The sequence below is a fragment of the Macrobrachium nipponense genome, chromosome 33 (genome assembly GCF_015104395.2).
Source record: "Macrobrachium nipponense isolate FS-2020 chromosome 33, ASM1510439v2, whole genome shotgun sequence".
NCBI lineage: Eukaryota > Metazoa > Arthropoda > Malacostraca > Decapoda > Palaemonidae > Macrobrachium > Macrobrachium nipponense.
In genome coordinates this window covers 50,257,463-50,276,912 of record NC_087219.1, presented here as the reverse complement: position 1 = coordinate 50,276,912, position 19,450 = coordinate 50,257,463, and the positions used below count along the sequence as shown (strand labels likewise).

Here is a 19,450-nt window from a genome sequence, read left to right as displayed (position 1 = left end):
GTGATGTTTCGGGAAGTAAGAAGATTTTTGTCTGTCCTTGGATAACACTTCCTTCAGTCTAGGTATCCTTGTGTCTAGGCCTATGTTTAGATGAATATTTGTGTGCCAACACGGGCTCTTGCCCTTAGAGCATCCCGTTATTTTTTTTTTTTTTTTTTATTATTATTATTTTTTTTTTTTTGCTAACTGCTCTCATTCTTCTGTCAACCATCGTACCTGTCAGATAAAGTAAAAAAAAAAAATATATATAAAAGAAAATGGCCTTGGACATCCCGAGTTGAGGGGGCGGGGGGTGAGGTACCCCAACTCCATTCGTTTCCCATCTCTTGAAAATGAGCACAGAATGGCAGAAGACCGATATTGCCCAGACCCGAAACGAAGTGAAGGTAGAAAAGTGACTCATCCCCGGACATAGCGGTAGATTGCAAGTTGGGGATAACCGTGGCCTTTTAGTGACAGAAAAAGTTGCATCAGTGTTCAAAGTGTCTGCTTGGATACTTGATACCAGCTTCAATTGTCGTGTGTCTTATGTTTAGCAAACTTTTTATTATATATTATTTTTGCTACATCTTCAGCGTCGGTGGTTGTCGGTCTAGTGAAGTCACTGCATACCGACCAATCAACGCTTTCCCATAGAAACACAAACTATTGATTTATTGGAATGGTCTGCCGTTCTTTGTACTATTTCCTGATCTCCCGGCGCTCAAGAAAAAGTGCATCTTCCGTTATGGAGGGGAGTCGTTTTCCAGCTTGGACTAATTGTCTCTCCTTCTTGGGATGAATTTATATAAAGTTCTTAGAACATAGGAAAGATGTTGCGGTTTATTAATCCGGTGTGTATCCACCGTTGCCGAAATCCAGGGTAATGCTAAGTTAAGTAGATGGTCGCTCGAAAATAATCTTTTATTGATTAACTTGCCGACCACACAATATAGAAATGGGTGTTGTACATAATAATACTTAAATCCCCAAGGGCCTATAATAATACCAAACACGGCGTCCTAAGGAGCTAGGCAAAAGGAGCTTCCGCTATGTGTAGTACTATAGCGCCTCGGAGTAGGTATTATCTTTTATTGATTAATTTGCCGACCACACAATATAAGAAATAGGTGTTGTACATAATAATACTCGAATCCCCAAGGGACTTTAATAGCACTAAACACGGCGTCCTAAGGAGCTAGGCAAAAGGAGCTTCTGCCATGTGTAGTACTAGCGCCTCGGGGTAGGGGTGGATACATACCGGGTTAATAGCTACATTTGGTTCAGCAGAAAGCTGTTAGATCACAGCGAGATGACAATTCGGTTTATAGGGCTTTTAACTGCTATTCTTGACAAACTGGTTTGGAATGCAAGAACTGGGACGGATCTAGTTAAGAGTCGGTGGGTCCAGAGACAACAGGGGGTATATCAGAAGTCATGTTGTTGACATGGGGTACAATATGACCTGGATTTATCACTCAAGTGTGCTCAGACATGTTAGACCAACCCCCCACCTCTCAAGCAACCTTTTTTTCCCCTGCTTCCCTGCCTCTGTGCTCTTTTCCAGTGGTCTTGAATTTCTTGATGTTTAATCCCCCACCCCCTTTGAGTGACCTGTATTTTTTTTTTCCAGAAGCAGACTCGTTCGAGCATTTTGATAATCAAGTTTCTCAAAAGAAATTGCTTAGTATTTATGGCGCTTTTGGACTTGTTCCATAAGAATAGAGTTCATTTTCTGTATAATAATAATAATAATAATACATTTAGGATTCATTGGAACACAGTCAGGCTACTGAGAATGTGTAATGAAAGAAATATAGAGAATATTCTCTCTTAAAAGATGCAGTGCTGCGTTGACAGTCACAAGATTGCAAGAGAATAAAAATTTCGTTTTTCCTTGTAAGAGGAGGGGGGGGGGGGGGGGGGTAGGAAATCGGCCTCAATACGGTAGTATGTCACATAGGTCAGGGCAAGTGGTTCTGTTTATCCCGTCTCATCCCAGTCCCATGGACCGCTCGGCGGCTGACGTCGAAAGTCAGATTAGAGACAATAGAATGAAGTCAATGAACGTCCTTTAGTCAGCGGGCACGGGCAGGAAGGTAGGTAGCATACTGCGTACTTGGAAAAAAAAAAAAAAAGTATTTCAGGAAGAGAAACGGCATTGTAACTATCAAGACAAGGCTATGAAGTAGTACATTGCTCTATATTCAGGAGGGATATTTGGATCGTCATCTTGTGCATAACATCATAATGTGTCTGATTGAAGTATTAATGTAAACCGTAATTGGTGGTGGATAGAGATGTCCTTCTAAATACAAAATGTAGCGCCTACGTGGCGTGATCGGTATGGTCTTGGCCTGCCACCTCAGTGGCCGCGAGTTCGATTCTCGGGCATTCCATTGAGATGTGAGAGATGCGTATTTCTGTTGATAGAAGTTCGCTCTCGACTTTGTTCGGAAGTCACGTAAAGCCGTTGGTCCCGTTGCTGAATAACCATGCAACGTAAAAACACCATACAAACAATAAATACAAAATGGCAACTTAGATATTCCCCATACTTGTGAATTACTCGTGTTAAACTTAATGTCGCAGATCGAAGAATATCATTTAAATGGGAAAATAATAACGGGTAAAGATAACCCTATAAATACAACGTGGCAACTCAGATGTTTGCCATACTTGTGAATTACTCTTTTGTTTTTATGGTCGCAGTTTATCGGGGAATCATGGGTCTCGCTTTGTCCCCAGCCAGCAGGTATAGAGCAGAAAGTCGGAGTTCCCAAGTTCCTCCTCCCACAGGCCTTTGGGCGTTTCAGGTCAATCTATACATACCCCGGGGAATTAAAAAGACAGGCGCCTTTTCTTGGCATTGAGTACAATGGACACAAGGTCAGCTTAATCAACAACCTTAAGCAGGTTGTGTACTCCATCGCCACTGGGCTTAAGACCAAAAGTGTGCTACTCCCTTTGGATTTAAAACCGCCGGCCTTCAGATAAACCACATAGCCGGGTCATTTGGAAAAGGACACTTTAAAAAGTTTACATGGCATGTGAGGTTAATTACCGGTCTCTACTATTATTACAGCTGACCCGTGGAAGTAACTGCGTTGGTAATTTCATCGGGTCATTTGAGGGATTAGTGGTGCATTTAAGGGATTAGTGTTGATGAGAGGGCCATCGTAAAAACGCTTGTTCATTCCCAATGAAATGAGTTGGAATATGCTTTCGATACTACAGTAAGCTTTGAATTTAGGAATTATAGTTTGGCGTTATTGTCTTTGTGTCTTGAAACATGACAGCGGACTGATTATCGTGAAGGGGGAAAGCTAATTAGCTATGAAAGTCATGTTTTATTATTTACTGCAGTTGAATGAATATTTACGACCTAATGCAAGATACGAAAAGATATTTTTCAAGTATGTGTCATCTGTATTATACTGCCGCTGCTGCTGAAAAACCATTTCGCAAAATGTTGCAATAATTCAGAAAAGAAAACTATTTCGCGAAATGGTACAATAATTCAGAAAGGAACACCAGTGAAGATTTGGAAGATTAGCGTGGATTAGTCGACTCAAATCCCTGGACCCATTTTTACGGGTCCTAGGCTAAAGTAAACGGCGAATAACGCATTTTTCTGATAAACAAAATGAATCATACAGTTTGGAACAAATTCGTTTCAGTCAAGTATTATATTCCTGTCCTGTGGTACATCGTGTCCTGTTGACCGTCAGACCAGATTACAATCTTGCCCCGTTGTTTGTCGGAGAGTGGGCATCGATCTAGGGGATTTTCCAGATGAATCCTTGATTGGAAGTCTAGGAAGAAAACACCACCTGGTTGACGTAGCTTCTAGGGTCAGGATTTTTAAGCGCAGTAGAATCGAGCGGTTGTCTTCTGTTGGTTAGGACGAAGTGATTGGCAAATGGCAAGCATTCTCTCTCTCTCTCTCTCTCTCTCTCTCTCTCTCTCTCTCTCTCTAGCGATATGATCTGCATACTTGCCTTTGGTTATACCCAAAGTCTAAAGAGAGAGAGCTTGGTTATACCAACCGTTTGGTTTCCACTCGACCAAATCTACCGTAGGAAAGTGGAAAGCAGCTTCATTCATAATGCATACTACCCACCGTGGTTATGTCGTCCGTTTGATTTCCGCTTGACCAGGTGTCTTAGCAAACTGGAAAGCAGCTTATTTATAATTTGTTATTCTTGGCTGTATCTCTTGTCAGTACTTGGTCACCTCCAAGCGTATTGTGTCAAATTTTGGGAGAGGTTCTGGCCGTTGGGGTGTGAGTCAGTGCGCTGATAGCATACGTATCATTGTCCAGTATCAGATATTCGTCCTGATTAACAGATAAACCAAGAGCTGGCTGGTGTCTGATATATATGTATCAAGGCCAATCTACTGTATTGGCCTTGATATGTATAAACTCTCACGCCGACATCGATTTCGTTTCTAAATCGTCGTTATTATTTTGTCGACAAACGATGTCAGTTTTCTAGTCAACTTAAGGCAGGTCATTTATGGGACGGTACCGTATGGGCTTAGTGCCGTCTGTGCACCTCATGCTGTGCACTGTAGGCATTACTGAAAGTTCTCTGCAGCGTGCCTTCGACTCGTAGCTCCATCCCCTTTCGTTCCTTTTACTGTGTTTCCTTTCATGTTCTCTTTCTTCCATCTTACCTTCCACCCTTTCCCAACAATAGGTTCATAGTGAAACTGCGTAGAGGTTTTCCTCCTGTTACACCTATCAACCCTTTTACTGTTAGTTTTCATTTCAGCGCTGAATGGCCTCATAGGTCCCGTTGCTTGGCCTTTGGCCTAAATTCCATATTCAGTTCAATGTATGGGACGGTTAAGCCGCTTAACCTACGGAGGAGATGCGGATTGGGCTTTTTAAAATACTGATTTTATAGGACCACCTTTTGATCTCTCTTTAAAATACTGATTTTATAGGACCACCTTTTGATCTCTCTTTAGACACTTCGGTAGATGTTCGGTATGAAATATTACTAGATTCTGCAATGGAAAGAAAATTCCTGAGTTTGACAAGTTTTCAATCGAGTGATGGAAAATATGGAATGTATATGAAGCAAAGAGACTTATGCAGTTCTGAAAATGAAAATTGCATTGGAGCATTACAGAGGAAAAGTCATAAGACCATGCAAATCAATGACATAAGAAAGACGCTTGTATAGAAAATGAAGATAAGTTGTAAATTTGAGAGTTGTGCAAATTAAAGGTACATCTGATTGAAATATTATTGGTCAATTGGTTTGTCATTTTTTACATTCACATATTTTGACCTTAATGTGAAATTCCTTAGCTACGTAAACGAAAATGACATTCATTTTGAGCAAACCCTGGTATACACGTCTACAGTGACACTTGTAAACAATTTAATAAGTGAAGCCAGGAGGTATTCTCGAAGGAAAAGAGCTCCTCTTGTTAAGGAAAGGTTTCAAGGGTGAAGAAGCGACAAAGACATCCTGACACAAGAAAAAAAGGCCGGGGGTCTCTTGCTAAAGTTGTCGCCCTGTGGAGGGCGGTTTGGAGATCTTTCCTTTCATTGTTTCGAATTCCCTCGCCGTTATCGTGATCAGGAGAACAACAACAACTTCAAAGACCCCCAGCTGCAAGCCCTTTCATTCCTTTTACTGTACCTCCTTTCATATTCTCTTTCTTCTATCTTACTTTCCAGCCTCTTCCAACAATTGCTTCATAGTACAACTGCGGGGTTTTCCTCCTGCCCCTATCAACCCTTTTACTGTCCGTTTCCGTTTCAGCGCTGAATGGCCTCATATGTCCCAGTGCTTGGCCTTTGGCCTAAATTCCATATCCAATTCCAATCTAGACCTATGTAGGTTACCCAGACTGAATGCAAGAGACCGTGCTGGCTCAAGGCCATCTCGACCAAACTATCAACTCTTAAGTTCATGAAACGTAACGTGAAATGGACAGTAATTTTCATCAAATTCGTGGGATTCAAGTCCTGTAGGGGGTTGCAGTGTCATTATTGCACCTTGCGGTTTTCTGCAGTGGCCTTTCGGCCCCCTAGCTGCAACCACTGTCATTTCTTTTTACTGTACCTCCACTCATATATATACCCTTTCTTCCATCTTGACTTCTCACCCTCTCCGAAAAATTGTTTGACAGTGCAAGTGCTTTGAGGTTTTCCTCCTGTAACACCTTTCAAACCTGCCTTACTCTCAGTTTTCCTTTCAACGCTGAGTGACCTCTTAGGTCGCTGCGCTTGGCCTTTGGCCTGAATCTTATATTCCATCGCAGTTTAGAAAAGTACTCGACATTGCAACCAAACGAGACGAAATTGCCATTGTATTTGCTTTAAATACTCTTAGAATGTCCTTGTTGAGCCGTAGTATGTCCTGGTTGAGATTTAAATAATCGTACAATGTGCTGGTTGAGCTTTAAAAACTCCTACTATGTCCTGGTTGAGTTTTAAATATTGATAATGTTTCCTGGTTGAGCCTTAAATACTCGTAGTATTAACTGGTTGAGCTTTAGTATGTCCTACTTGAGCTTTAAGTACTCGTAGAATGTTCTGGTTGAGCTTTAAATACTCGTAGTATGCCCTGGTTGAGCATTAAATACTCATTGTGTGTCCTGGTTGAGCTTTAAATATACTGGTCGTGTTTCCTGGTTGAGCTTTAAATACTCGTAGTGTTTCCTGGTTGAGCTTTAGATACTGGTACTATGTCTTGGTTGAGCTTCAAATACTCGTGGTGTGTCCTGGTTGAGCTTTGAATACTGGTATTACCTGGTTGAGCTTTAGATAATCGTAGTATGTCCTTGTTGAAGGGAATAGCTGACACGCCAAGAAAACGAAAGGAAACGAAGTAACCGAGAAGATAAACGGGGAAATATTAAGAGAGGAAACTCAAAAGATCGGTACTATTAACTCTGTCCTACTGCTGCCTTAAAGAGTTGGCCGAACTGTTGGGGGAGTAAAGTTACATTCACTTTTAAAGTTACGTTGCTGCTCGCGTAAACAGCATCAAAGTAGACGTAATTGTAAAGTTAAACTCTTTTTGACCTGATAACTCTTACGTAACATAAACGGTAATCAATAAATTGTATTTATGATTGATGCAGCGCTTTCAGTTGGCATTTCAGAACGTTAAGTGAAGTTTTCTTTTAACTACTGTGGTTCGAGGGCAGCTAATTGGTCATGTTGATCATCCACCTTCCAATTGTCCAGCCCTGTGGCCTCGGTAGTTAGGTGCCAGCAACACAGTCCACCACCAGGCCGTGACTGAAAGTTTCATGGACCGCGGTTGAGAGTTTCATGGGCCGTGGCCAAGAGTTTGTCGCATGTTTACTTTTCTTGTGTTGTGTTAAATGTCCGATCCCCCTTGAAAAAAATTAGTAGATAACTTGATGACCTCGGAATATAGCCATCAGGATATTTATCCCGAAGGGGAGTAGTGCCGTCAGTGCACCTCATGCGTTGCACTGTGAGCATTTCTTTAGGTTCTTTGCAGCGACCCCTCGGCCCACACCTGCAACCCCCTTCTTTCCTTTTACTGTACCTCCGTTTATATTCACTTTTTCCATCTTTCTTTCCACCCTCTTCTAACAATTGTTTCATAGTGCAACTGCTTTGAGGTCTTCCTCCTGTTGCACCTTTCAAACCTTTTACTGTCAATTTCCATTTCAGCGCTGAATGACCTCATAGGTCCCAGTGCTTAGCCTTTGGCCTAAATTTTATATTCAACTCAACATATACTTTGCATACCATAGAATCTGGCTTGGTTGGGGCTTTCTATTAAATGCGTCCACAAAAACAAGGGTCGCCTCGGATTTATCCAGGTGTGTGTTCGTGAGCCTCAGGCAGAAGGTAACTTAACGCAGAATCCTGACTTAATGTGCTGTCTAAAATCTGCTCGAGTTTGCGCATAGAATTACCAGACGTTTGTACATAAGTAGAAATACTTTTAAGAGTGAATTCAGGCTACGGAAATGCGCGTATAGAAAAATGATTATTTCATCTTGGGAACATTTTTTATCTAATTACAAAACTCGAGTATGTATATATTATTGTTCGTATGAAGCGTAGTTTTAATTCTTAAATGTAAGGTTTGCTAAATGATTTAGGAAGGTGGATGATAAGATAAATACTCATGTTCCCATCAGTCATGAATGTTGACGACAGACAATACGCCAATAAGTGCAAATCCTCCTTGAACGTTTTAGTTCACGCATCATAGACGATGTTTTGTTTATAAAGATATATGTCGATAGGAGGTGGTGGTGGTTTTTGGGGAGGGTGGGCAGAGGGTGTCCAAAGGTGTGGGCTTTTGGGAATCTGGAGTGACTTCTTGTGGGATGGCCATGTTGGATGTGACCATGTGGAGCGAAATGGTGCGTCAAGAGCGTTGGACATTCGGTTATGTATTGCATGTGTGCAACCCCTGCTGTGGGCCTCCGCGTGTACCCAACTATTGATCCTTCACTGGCGTAGATCCCTGCTCTCTCTCTCTCTCTCTCTCTCTCTCTCTCTCTCTCTCTCTCTCTCTCTCTCTCTCTCTCTCTCTGAAATGCTTCTTCTTTGGTCGACATCCTCTATCTGTGACCTGTGCTGCCGTCCACCTTTCGTCCTTAATGAAGTTGCAGGTGGGCTTAAACTTTTTACCGACATCACTGGAAAAAATATAACAATTATATCTTTTGAAATCGCCTGCCGTGTGGGTAATATATACAAGATCGCGATGTGACCATCTGGAATAGAGTATAACCCCCAGATCGAGATGTGGACATTGGAGTAGTTTGTAAACCCCCAGATCGAAATGCCTGTCACAACCGAAACGTTTGCGGGGGATGATGCTGAATCGAACCGCTGCTGTTTGCAAGCGCCCACGTCACTGTTCTATGAATGGAATAAAGCCTCCCCAAATTCCATACCTGATCTGCTGATTACTCCAATGCCGGGAATCGGTCCCTCCTTTTTTTCCCCTTCTTTTACTGGCTTATTAAACAAACTTTGTTCTATGAATGAAATAAAGCCGCCCCAAAGTCCATACATGATCTGCTGGTTACCAGTTTATTAAACACACTTCCACAATCCTTTGATGAAGAAGTTTCCAGGGTCCCTCTGAATCAGACTAATGTATCTGTACATCCAGTGACCGTAATAAATATCTTGACTTTCAATGTGAAACAATTCATGCAATTCAAACTCTGCAAAGGAGGGCTGGAACTCCCTAGTTCTGAAACAGGTACGGTGCTCAATAACTAGAGCAGATTTTTTTTCCTCTCTCTCTCTCTCTCTCTCTCTCTCTCTCTCTCTCTCTCTCTCTCTCTCTCTCTCTCTCTCTGTGTGTGTGTGTGTGTGTGTGTGTGTGTGTGTTAAAAATTGCATCGGCTTTCGCTAATGAGACAGACTCCCTCGGCTTTCATTCGCTTTGTCAGTGTGACACACAATCTTCCAGAGTTTCATGTGCTTTGGCGAAATAGCTGGCTAGATACAGATTCATATTTTAACATAAAAAAAGGTTGGGGAGCCCGAGCGGCTATGAATAACGGGACGCCAATGAAGGAATAAGTAAAATGGCCTTCTCGGGGGTTAGAAAATAATTTGGGGGGAAAAACCGATGCTGGAAAAAAAAAAAAAAAATTGCCACTTTTCAGGGAGGGATAGACGAACGACGATAGCGCCTCAGCGGCATGGTTGGTATGGTATTAGTGTTCCACCTCGGTGGTCGGGGGTTAGATTCTCGGCCATTCCATTGAGGAGTGAGTGAGAGATGTCTTTCTGGTGATGGAAGTTCACTCTCGACGTGGTTCGGAAGTCACGTCATGCCGTTGGTCCCGTTGCTGAATAACCACTGGTTCCATGCAACGTAAAAGCACCATACGAAAAAATAAACAAATAAATAAACGAACGATCGCCATTCTTGACCAATCTTTGGCTTTTTCTTCGCCACGAAGGTCTTAAGAGAGAATTAGCTGCAGCAGTTAATTTGAGAGAGAGAGCTGAGTCGTTGGATATTCGGTAACTGTCAAAGGATAAGATGGGTTTGCGATTTTTTTTATATATAAACTTAATTAGAAGACAGAGGAATTCATTGTCATTTCTATTTAAAAGTGAAATTTGGTGGCTGAATGGTTAGGATGCCCAAGTCCTGTTTCCTAATTTTTTCCCCCCTAAAGACCTAAGCAGATATTATTAATGTTTCTGATTTAAAAAATTATCACTAAAAATTATGTATGAAATTTATTGCTTTTACAAAACGTTACTGGTGAGAATTATCACTTTATGGATGAGAATCATTACGTCGCTAAAAATGATCGATGAGATTTATTAATACCACTAAAAATTATTAATGAAAATTATCATTTAATAAAATTTATGAATGAGAATCATCATTCAATAAAAATGATATAGTAGTTATTACTATCATTAAAAATGACTGATGAGAATGATTACTTCAAAACATCTTGGTCACGAGTTACACTTGTGGGACGTCACTGCCAGTGGAGTAGAGGCTTCCTTTTTTTTTTATTAATTTTTTTTTATTGACCTTGTTATGGCTTCGCAGATGATAATGTTAACCACCAGTGTTGAAATGGGTAGACATGTCACTCTTGTGAAGTCTATTAATTGTTTGTTTTAGTAGCCTTTTCTGGTGGAAATTCATGATGAGGCACACAGACCCTAATTTGGCAAAGTATGTTGACGAGTGAGTGATGCTGACTTGACGGGATTACAATTATCTGACCCTAGAAAAGCCGTAGGGGATATTGCCGTCAGTGCACCTCACGTGGTGTACTGTAGGCATTACGTAAGGTCCTTTGCAGCGTCCCTTCGGTCCCTACCTGCAGTCTCTTCATTCCGATGAATATACCTCCGTTCGTGTTCTCTTTCTTGTATCTTCCTTTCCACTCATTCGTAACGATACGACATCATTTTCAGCTTGGTTCTTGGACTGAATTATACTCCAATTCCATTGTGTTGCAAGTTTTATATTGCACTGCAATGGGATCTAACCAGAAACAAGGGGAGGTGTAAGGTAATGTATCAACTCGTGTTTGCTTGTATGGTGCTTTTACGTTGCACGGAGCCAGTGGTTATTCAGCAGCGGGACCAACGGCTTTACGTGTCTTCCGAACAAAGTCGAGAGTGAACTTCTGTTACCAGAAATACACATCTCTCACTCCCCAGTGGTATGCTCGAGAATCGAACTCGCGGCCACCGAGGTGGCACGCCAACACCATACCAACCACGCCAATAAGGCGATGTATCAACTCTTGTATGGAGGACATTTATGTCAAGTGTAATTTGCCCTGGATACAGCTCTTGCCACTTCATCCTGCAGCATATTTTATGTTTGCCTCTGTGAACATTTTCCTTCCCTGGTACGATTCAAGGTTAGAAAACTAATCTGTAACCGAAGCAATAGCCTTACAGGTGTTATACTTTGGTCTGTGTTCAGTAACACAGATGTTAATATAATGTCTAGATTTCTGGACACATTTATTCGTTTAGGGTAGGAGTACATGTCTAAGATTTAATTTTTAATTATTTGGTATAATTAGAAGCAAATAGAGCAGTGTGCGAGAACTTCAACAAATCGGAATCCCAGCAGTTCGTCAACTGTTAGTATGGAAAATGAATTATACATAGTCAGTTACAAGAGTAAGTTTTTTCTAACGCTTTTAATTTTATTTTTATTTATTTATTAATTTTTTTTTGTACAGAGGAGGTTGAATCATGATCAAACCTGTAAGTTAACTGACATAATAAAATAGGCCGAGTCTCCTAGCAACATGGGCCAAATTGGTCATTGTATGGAGAGTGCACCCTATGCTTTCCTTTTGTTAAGATAATTTACCTTGTATTGCGAAATAGCAGACTTTCTGAGGTTTGTTTCCCACCGAAATATTCTCCCAGCTTCACTTTTTGATCCCTTGACGTCACGTTATTCAGTTTCTCGGTCTCTTCCTCGTAGTTTTCTGTCAAAGAAAACTATTGAAATGGTTAATTTTCTATCCGCCCCCAGATCTAAAAACTACTGAGGCTAGAGGGCTGCAAATTGGTATGTTGATCATCCACCCTCCAATCATCAAACGTACCAAATTACAGCCCTCTAACCTCATTAGTTTTTTTTTTATTTTTTTTTATTCAAGGTTTAGGCTTGCCATAATCGTATTCCTGGGAACGATATACGACAGGCCACCACCAGGCGGAGGTTTTAAAGTTTCATGGGGCGCGGCTCACAGCATTACACCGCGACCACCGGAAGATAAATCCATTTTAGATGGCCTTGATTATACGCTGTACAGAAAACTCGACAGCGAAGAAACTTCGGCGCTTGTGTGTGTGTGTGTACATGCTCACTCCATTTTATCCATATTTCCCACAGTCTTGGGCTTGGCTTTGTTGCCGAAATTTCATGACCCACTAATTCATTCATTAATGAGCCTTTTTTCCCCGTAGGACACTAGGTGCACTGTAGACATAACTTGAAAGGTTCTTTGCAGCGTCCCTTTGGCCCCCCCAGCTGCAACCTCTTTCATTCTCTTTCCCCTACCCCCTTTCATATTCCCTTTCTTCCATCTGAGACTCTCCACCCTCTCATAACAATTGATTTATAGCGCAACTGCGAGATTCTCCTCCTGTTATATCTTTCAAATCTTTTTGATCTCAATTTCCATTTCAGCGCTTGAATTGACGTCTTATGTCCTAACAATAAGCTTTTTGCTTTGCTCAGACTTGTGTTAGAAATTGTGTTGACCTTTTTGTGTTACCTTTTTGCCTTCCCGATTGCTTGGAAAACAATATTGTCATTCATTTGGTTTCTGGATGACCAGCGTTTTGGAGTCTTGACTAGGAGTTTTCTTTCTGAGAGTCAGAATGATGACGTGTTGATGAAAGTTTGTTTTTGGTGCGTGTGTGTTTGTTTGTTTGTTTTTGAGTAATTAATCCAAAGGATATGATTCAAATACTGTTGAACTTGAACCCCCTACAATCATTTTAATTTTTTTCGCGATTTTAAACGTATGCCTTTTCAGTACTTTTTTTTTTTTTTTTTTTTTTTTTTTTTTTTTTTTAATTATCTTGTGGTTTTAATGAAGAACAATTGCGTTGGTATCATTTTCCTCTTAATCACATAAAGTGTCCTGTGTTTGTGTGTGTAATAATTTAATCCAAAGGATATTTCAAGTACTGTTGAACTTGAACACCCTACAATAATTTTTATTTTTTTCGCAATTTTAAACGTATTCTTTTTCAGTAATTTTTTAACATTTTTATTTTTAATTAGCTTGTGCTTCTAATGAAGAACGATTGCCGTGGTATCATTTTCCTCTTAATCACATAAAGTGTCCTTGATCTTTTCAAGTTTTTCAATTCATAAGTATGTAAAATTTTGTATGAGAGAGAGAGTGGAGGACGTTTGAGACGAGAGAGAGAGAGAGAGAGAGAGAGTAAAGTCTTGTGTCTCAAAATACACATGGAAGTAAACATCTACTGGGAGAGGACTTGCATGAGGAGTTTTACTATATGATAGGTCGGGTGGAAGAAGACCCAATGAACGGTCCTTTTTGGGTTGGGTGTAAAATGTTCAGCACCCCCCCCCCCCCCCGCCCCTCCCCCCCCCCCCCCCCCCCCCCCCCCCCCCCCCCTCCATCAGTGAAATACTTATCTATTATCTATTTATTATAAAGCAATGGGGTGTATAAAGATCTATTTATCTATTTATTATTATAAAGCAATTTGAGTGTAGGTGGGAAGAATGGACGGATTCAAAGCTGGAAGGTAATACTGTCCAATACGCGAACATGTCTACAAACCTCCATTTTGGATGGGCCTTAAATGAAAGTGTCATATAAGATTAATCACTTATTATATCCTTGCGTGTGTGTCTGTGTCTGTGCCTGTATTTCTGACGTTGCCAAAAGTATAGGGACAAAGGGGTAACGTGGGTTGCGAGCAATTTCGGAAGGGCGAGGGTAAATGCCTAGACCTCTGTGAGGGAAGCGTCCTCACTGTAGACGTCGGGGATTGGGAGCCGGAAGGTTGGTGGAAGACTGAGGACGAGAAGAGGAAGTCTGCTAAGAAGAAGAAAAAAAAAATCACAGAACATGGACATTGCTGCCGTTAATCGAAGAAGTCGTGTCAGAGAAAGCTCGGATTGTTAGCATTTTACATACATACATATGGGAAATTTTTGCATTTTTATGTAATTATCGTTTAAGAAGATTTTAAAATATAAATGTATTGAATATTATTATTATTATTATTTATTTATATATATTTCACGTGTGAACCCCCCGTAAATATATTTAATGTGCGTGGAAGATGTGTGTATGTGTTCCAGAATAATTGCTTGTTCTTCTATTTTTCTTCTATTCGTTATTTTTAGTTACAACTTTTCTATAAATAGCCAAGTTGAGAGGGAAAGTGAATGCCATTATCGCAAGATGGTTAGGGTAGGGGGAGGGGAGAAGGCTCCCCCTCTCTTTCTCTCTCACAGAGAGAGAAAGAGAGAGAGGGGGGCGGGTGGGTTTGGTTGGGTGGGAAGAGAGCTCTCTCTCTCTTTTTCCCTTAAATCGCCGACTTTACTTATTCAGTCTTTAAGAAGAGAAATATGCTCTCTCTCTCTCTCTCTCATCTCTCGTCGTCTCTCTCTCTCTTCTCCTCTCTCTCTCTTCAATCTCTCTCTCTCTCTCCACAAAATGAGGGATTCGTTCTGCGAATCCATCCAATGAACTCATGCATAAGGTGCGGGTGGAGGGGTATTGGCGGAAGCAGCATCCGTAATCTGTGACACACTCTTGCCCTCCTCCTCGACTGTTTCCCCTCAGTTGATGCTCGTGTGCCGGTACTACTTACTCTCTACGAACTCAAAGTCTCTCGAACCCCTCGCCCGGCTTCCTGTCCCCTCGTTGGCTGTTCGTACCCAGACGGGTACAAACGCCCCTCTCTTCTTTATTATTATTATTATTATTATTATTATTATTACAAATGCTTCTCTTCTTTATTATTATTATTATTATTATTACAAATGCCTATCTTTATTATTATTGTTGATTATTACAAATGCCTCTCTCTCCTTTATTATTATTATTATTATTATTTATTATTATTATCATTATTATTATTATTATTGTAGTGGTGATCTTTATACATTTAGGCAATAACCTTACTTCAGCATATCGTCTGTGAATACATTATTTCTCCATAGATTATAAGAGTTACAGGCTCTCTCTCTCTCTCTCTCTCTCTCTCTCTCTCTCTCTCTCTCTCTCTCTCTCTCTCTCTCTCTCTCTCTCTCTCTCTCTCATTCTGGGGAGATTTTTTGTCTTGTAGGTGGACCCGGGCTCTTTTTCGTCTCATCAAACTAGGTCAAAGGAAAGAGGGTACCCAAAGGACCCAATCCAGGGACGTTCTGGGGGGGCGGCGGCGGCGTTCCAGGATCGTGCCTGCGAGTGCCACGAACTGTGTACTCTCTGATCAGTCGCGTGCTGGAATTGGTCTTGGGTGGCCGGGGAAGCTGTGAAGGTGTTTGTGGGTGGTGTGTGGGGTGACTTGAGTGAGTGTGACAACATCCTTAAGAAGAAGGGGGGAGGAGGAAGAGGAGATTCATCGTATTTGTATTCTCAAGGTGTGGGATGGTCTTCCGGTTAGAAGGTGCTTTGGCATAATTAACTTTTATTACCACTTTTTTTTTTTACTCGAAGTATTTTTTCGTAAATGGGATTTTTTCAGTTATTTTTTGGTTGTTTATCAACCTTTTTTTTATAAACTCCTTGAAGTGCTTTTCCTGAAACGGGGTGGGTTATTTTTCGGTGTCCTCCGTAAAGTGTTTTCTGTAAACTGGATTGGTTGTTTTCCATTCTTGAAATCGGTTTTTTTTTTTTATTACCTTGAAGTATTTTTCCTGACCTGCTATTTTCTTCAGTCCAATTTATATAATATATATATATATATATATATATATATATATATATAGTATATATATATATATATATATATATATTTATTTATTCTTTTGTCTGTTCCTTGAAGAATTTTTCCTTAAACAACTGGATTTTTTGTTTTCAGTGTATGGAATGTTTTCTATATATATATATATAATATATATATATCTCATGGAGTATTTTTCCCTAAAACAGAAAGGTTTATTCTGTGTATAAGTAAAAAAAACAAAAAAATTACTAGTCAGTCTTTAAAAGTTTTTTTTATGGAATAAACCTTTTTTATCCTTTATGAAGTATTTTCCCTTAAAAGGGATATTGTTTCTGGTTTATATTTTGTTTTTTATGTAATTATTTATTTATTGTTATTTAGTTCTGTATTTTATTTTTATGTTTGTTTATTTATTTTTATTTTTCCAGAAGAAACTAATAATAGTTCCTCCTGGTTTTGTTTGGTTTATTTATTAATTTTTTCTTCTTTTTCCAGAATAAACTAATAATAGATCTTGGTTTGGTTTATTTATTAATTTTGTCTTCTTTTTCCAGAAGAAACTAATAATAGTTCTTCTTGGTTTAGTTTGTTTGTTTATTAATTTTTTCTTCTTTTTCCAGAAGAAGCTAATAATAGTTCTTCCTGGTTTTGTCTTTGCAGGACGGACGCTTGTCGGTGTTAGTTGTGTTCAGTGAGAGCGGGAAGGAAGGAAGGAAGAGTTGCCGAGGCTTCCAGTGTAAGGTAACTAAGTGATCTCCCTTATCCTCATTTGTTATCAATATGAATGTTATGAACAGTAAAAGGGGACGTTTGTTTGAGCATCCTTTTATATGAACGTCGTTCGTTTTGGCTGGTGGGCAGATCTCTGATTGAAAGTCACTTGTTTATGTCTTTAGACCGAGGACATTTCGAATGTTAGGGGGGTAGTTCCCACCAGTGCACCTCATGCGGTGCACTATAGGCATTACTCGAGGTTCTTTGCGGCGTGCCTCTAGCTGCAACCCCTTTCGTTCATTTTACTGTACCTCCTTTCATATTCTCTTTCGTCCCTCTTACTTTCCACCCTCTCCTAACACTTTATTTATAGTGCAACTGCGTTGATGTTTTCCTCCCGTTACACATTTCAAACCTTTTACTGTCGATGCCCGTTTCAGCACCGAATGACCACATAGGTCTCAGTGCTTGGCCTTTGGCCTAAATTTCATAGTCTTCTATTTAAATGTAAAGATGTATGTTAGTGTGTTTCGTATACGGTGAGCGGTCGAGGATATACAAGGTTTCAAGTAGAATTGATTGCGATGAATGAGATTCTGTATCTGGCCAATTTCAAGGCGGAGCCAGGGATGTGTTTACTCTGAGTGAGTGTCTGTATCTCGAGAGAGAGAGAGAGAGAGAGAGAGAGAGAGAGAGAGAGAGAGAGAGAGAGAGAGAGAGAGAGAGAGAGTCAGCATTATTTACCTTACTATTTGCTAGCTATAGGGAGACTTACCTACCACCTGTAAGGCAATGAAATAAGATATTCCCTTTTCAGTGCCCAAAACTGTATTAATGAGAGAGAGAGAGAGAGAGAGAGAGATAGAGAGAGAGATGAGAGAGAGAGATAATGAGGGGGGGGGGGGAGAGGGGGGTGGGGGGGTGGTGGGGGGGGGGGGGGGGGGGGGGGGGGGGGGAAACAGGCCACGAGCTTTCAAGTGTGTACGCTGATTGAACGAGTTGTAGGTGTTCCTTGGTTGTGACTTATTCACAAGGCTAAGTGAGCGTCTGGACTCGAGTGAAATGCAGTGGATTCTTTCGCAGTAAGCGTAAGGTGGCGCCAAATGCAGTAATGCGGTCACTTCGCGGAGGGAAAGCGTGTTTTGTCGGTTCTAACTTGTAAACAAAGAAACTCCTCTCAGGTGTTATGCTGTCTTTAGTCCCAAAGAGATCTGGAGCCAGATCTACTATATGTGATAAAGCGTTGTGTTCTTCATTATGTAAGCGGCAATGGTATCTTGGGGGGGGAAAACTGTATTTTCGGATACATCGGCAGTATGTAAATAAGGTTTCTTAAGTATTTTATAGTAGACTGTCGTCGAAGATGTTTATTTCTTCGTGATCCAATTTTAAATTCACTCGTCACAGTGATGGCATCTCTCGTGCTTGGGAATGATAAGGAAAGGGACAAAGATGATGTATTTTTCTTGTATTTGCCTAAATTTTCGTGTTTGTCAATCGAGCTGGAATAGAAGTTATGGAAATCCATCCTTGGTTCGCAAATTGCTTTCATATCAGTTTGCGAGAATATTGTGGTATCTAGTAACTTGATCACTGTACACCGTCATGTTCTTAATTCAGATTTTCTCTCAATTTTACACGCAGCCTTTATAAATCTCTCTCTCTCCTCTTCCTGTCCCCGTATCCTCCTCCCTCCGTCCGTGTTTTGCATCTGAAAGGCTTTGTACGTGTTGAACCTGCAGTGCTGGGTATTTGCTTCGGTTAGCTCCTGGTGCCTTCATGGCCGTGAAAGATACGAAGACAGGTTGTTGGAGAGGAACTCATAAGATAAGACAGAACAGGTGTAATTTAGGGTATGACCAGTAGGCTCAATAACATCACTCATCAATATGCTTTGTGGCACTCAGAGTGCGCAAGTTCTTCCGTTCTTCTAAGGTGTGCACGCCATACAGATCGGGAGCATGTTACGACGAAGGATGAAGGTAGGAGGAGAAGAGAATTTGATATCGCGGGGAGCATGTTACGACGAAGGATGAAGGTAGGAGGAGAAGAGAATTTGAGCGTTGCAGATGGGAGAATAGATGCAGTGTGCTTCGGAGGATGTTACCGGTGTTCATAAAACAGGGTTAGAATAGATGAGACATGGAAGATGGCTGAAACATTACAATGAGAGAGACTTGAGAGAGAGAGGAAGAGAGATTTGATGACGAGAGAGGACGAGAGAGAGAGAGAGAGAGAGAGAGAGAGAGAGAGAGAAGGGATTGTTAAATCATTCGTAGGGGAGTTGTGAAGCTCGTTTGTGGATTGGTTTGCCAAGGAAGAGAAAACGGTAGGAAAGATGGGTAAAAAGGGCTTTTTATCACAAAGAAATATCCGAGAGCTGTGGCGTCAGGACTATGAAAGAGGACTTTCAGATATTGTTGGTCCCCACTTAATGGTATTGACGAGCTATCGTAAGGAGGGTTTTTTTTTTTTAAACTGAGCCACCTTTTGAGTAGATAATTGAACCGACTAATAATGTATTTTGATATCACAAGAATCAGGTTAAACAGGTATATATATATATATATATATATATATATATATATATATATATATATATATATCTATATATATATATATGCCCCGACCTGGGTCGCGTGGGATTCTTAAGTTACTGTGGTCATGCAGAAATCAAACGCTCAGTGATTAATTTAACACCGGTCTTATATTCTAATGAATTTACACAAGGGCCCGAGTGAAATGAACTTAATATCTATGTACCGGCGGAATTGAGACCGAGCGAGGAACCGGCAGAGGGCGACGAGGGGAAAGTGCGTCTTTCCCTTC

At 40.7% G+C, this 19,450-nt stretch overlaps 1 protein-coding gene across 3 annotated transcripts in view; it reads left to right on the top strand.

The window, feature by feature from the left end:
* The window catches only part of LOC135203167 (SIN3-HDAC complex-associated factor-like), a 155,584-nt gene that overhangs the window by 80,154 nt on the left and 55,980 nt on the right, over positions 1-19,450 (top strand). For all 3 annotated transcript variants that reach the window (XM_064232858.1, XM_064232859.1, XM_064232860.1), the window contains one exon: positions 16,568-16,648. The gene's annotated coding sequence lies outside the window, so the exon portion shown is untranslated. Of the gene's footprint in view, positions 1-16,567; positions 16,649-19,450 lie in introns of those variants that run through there.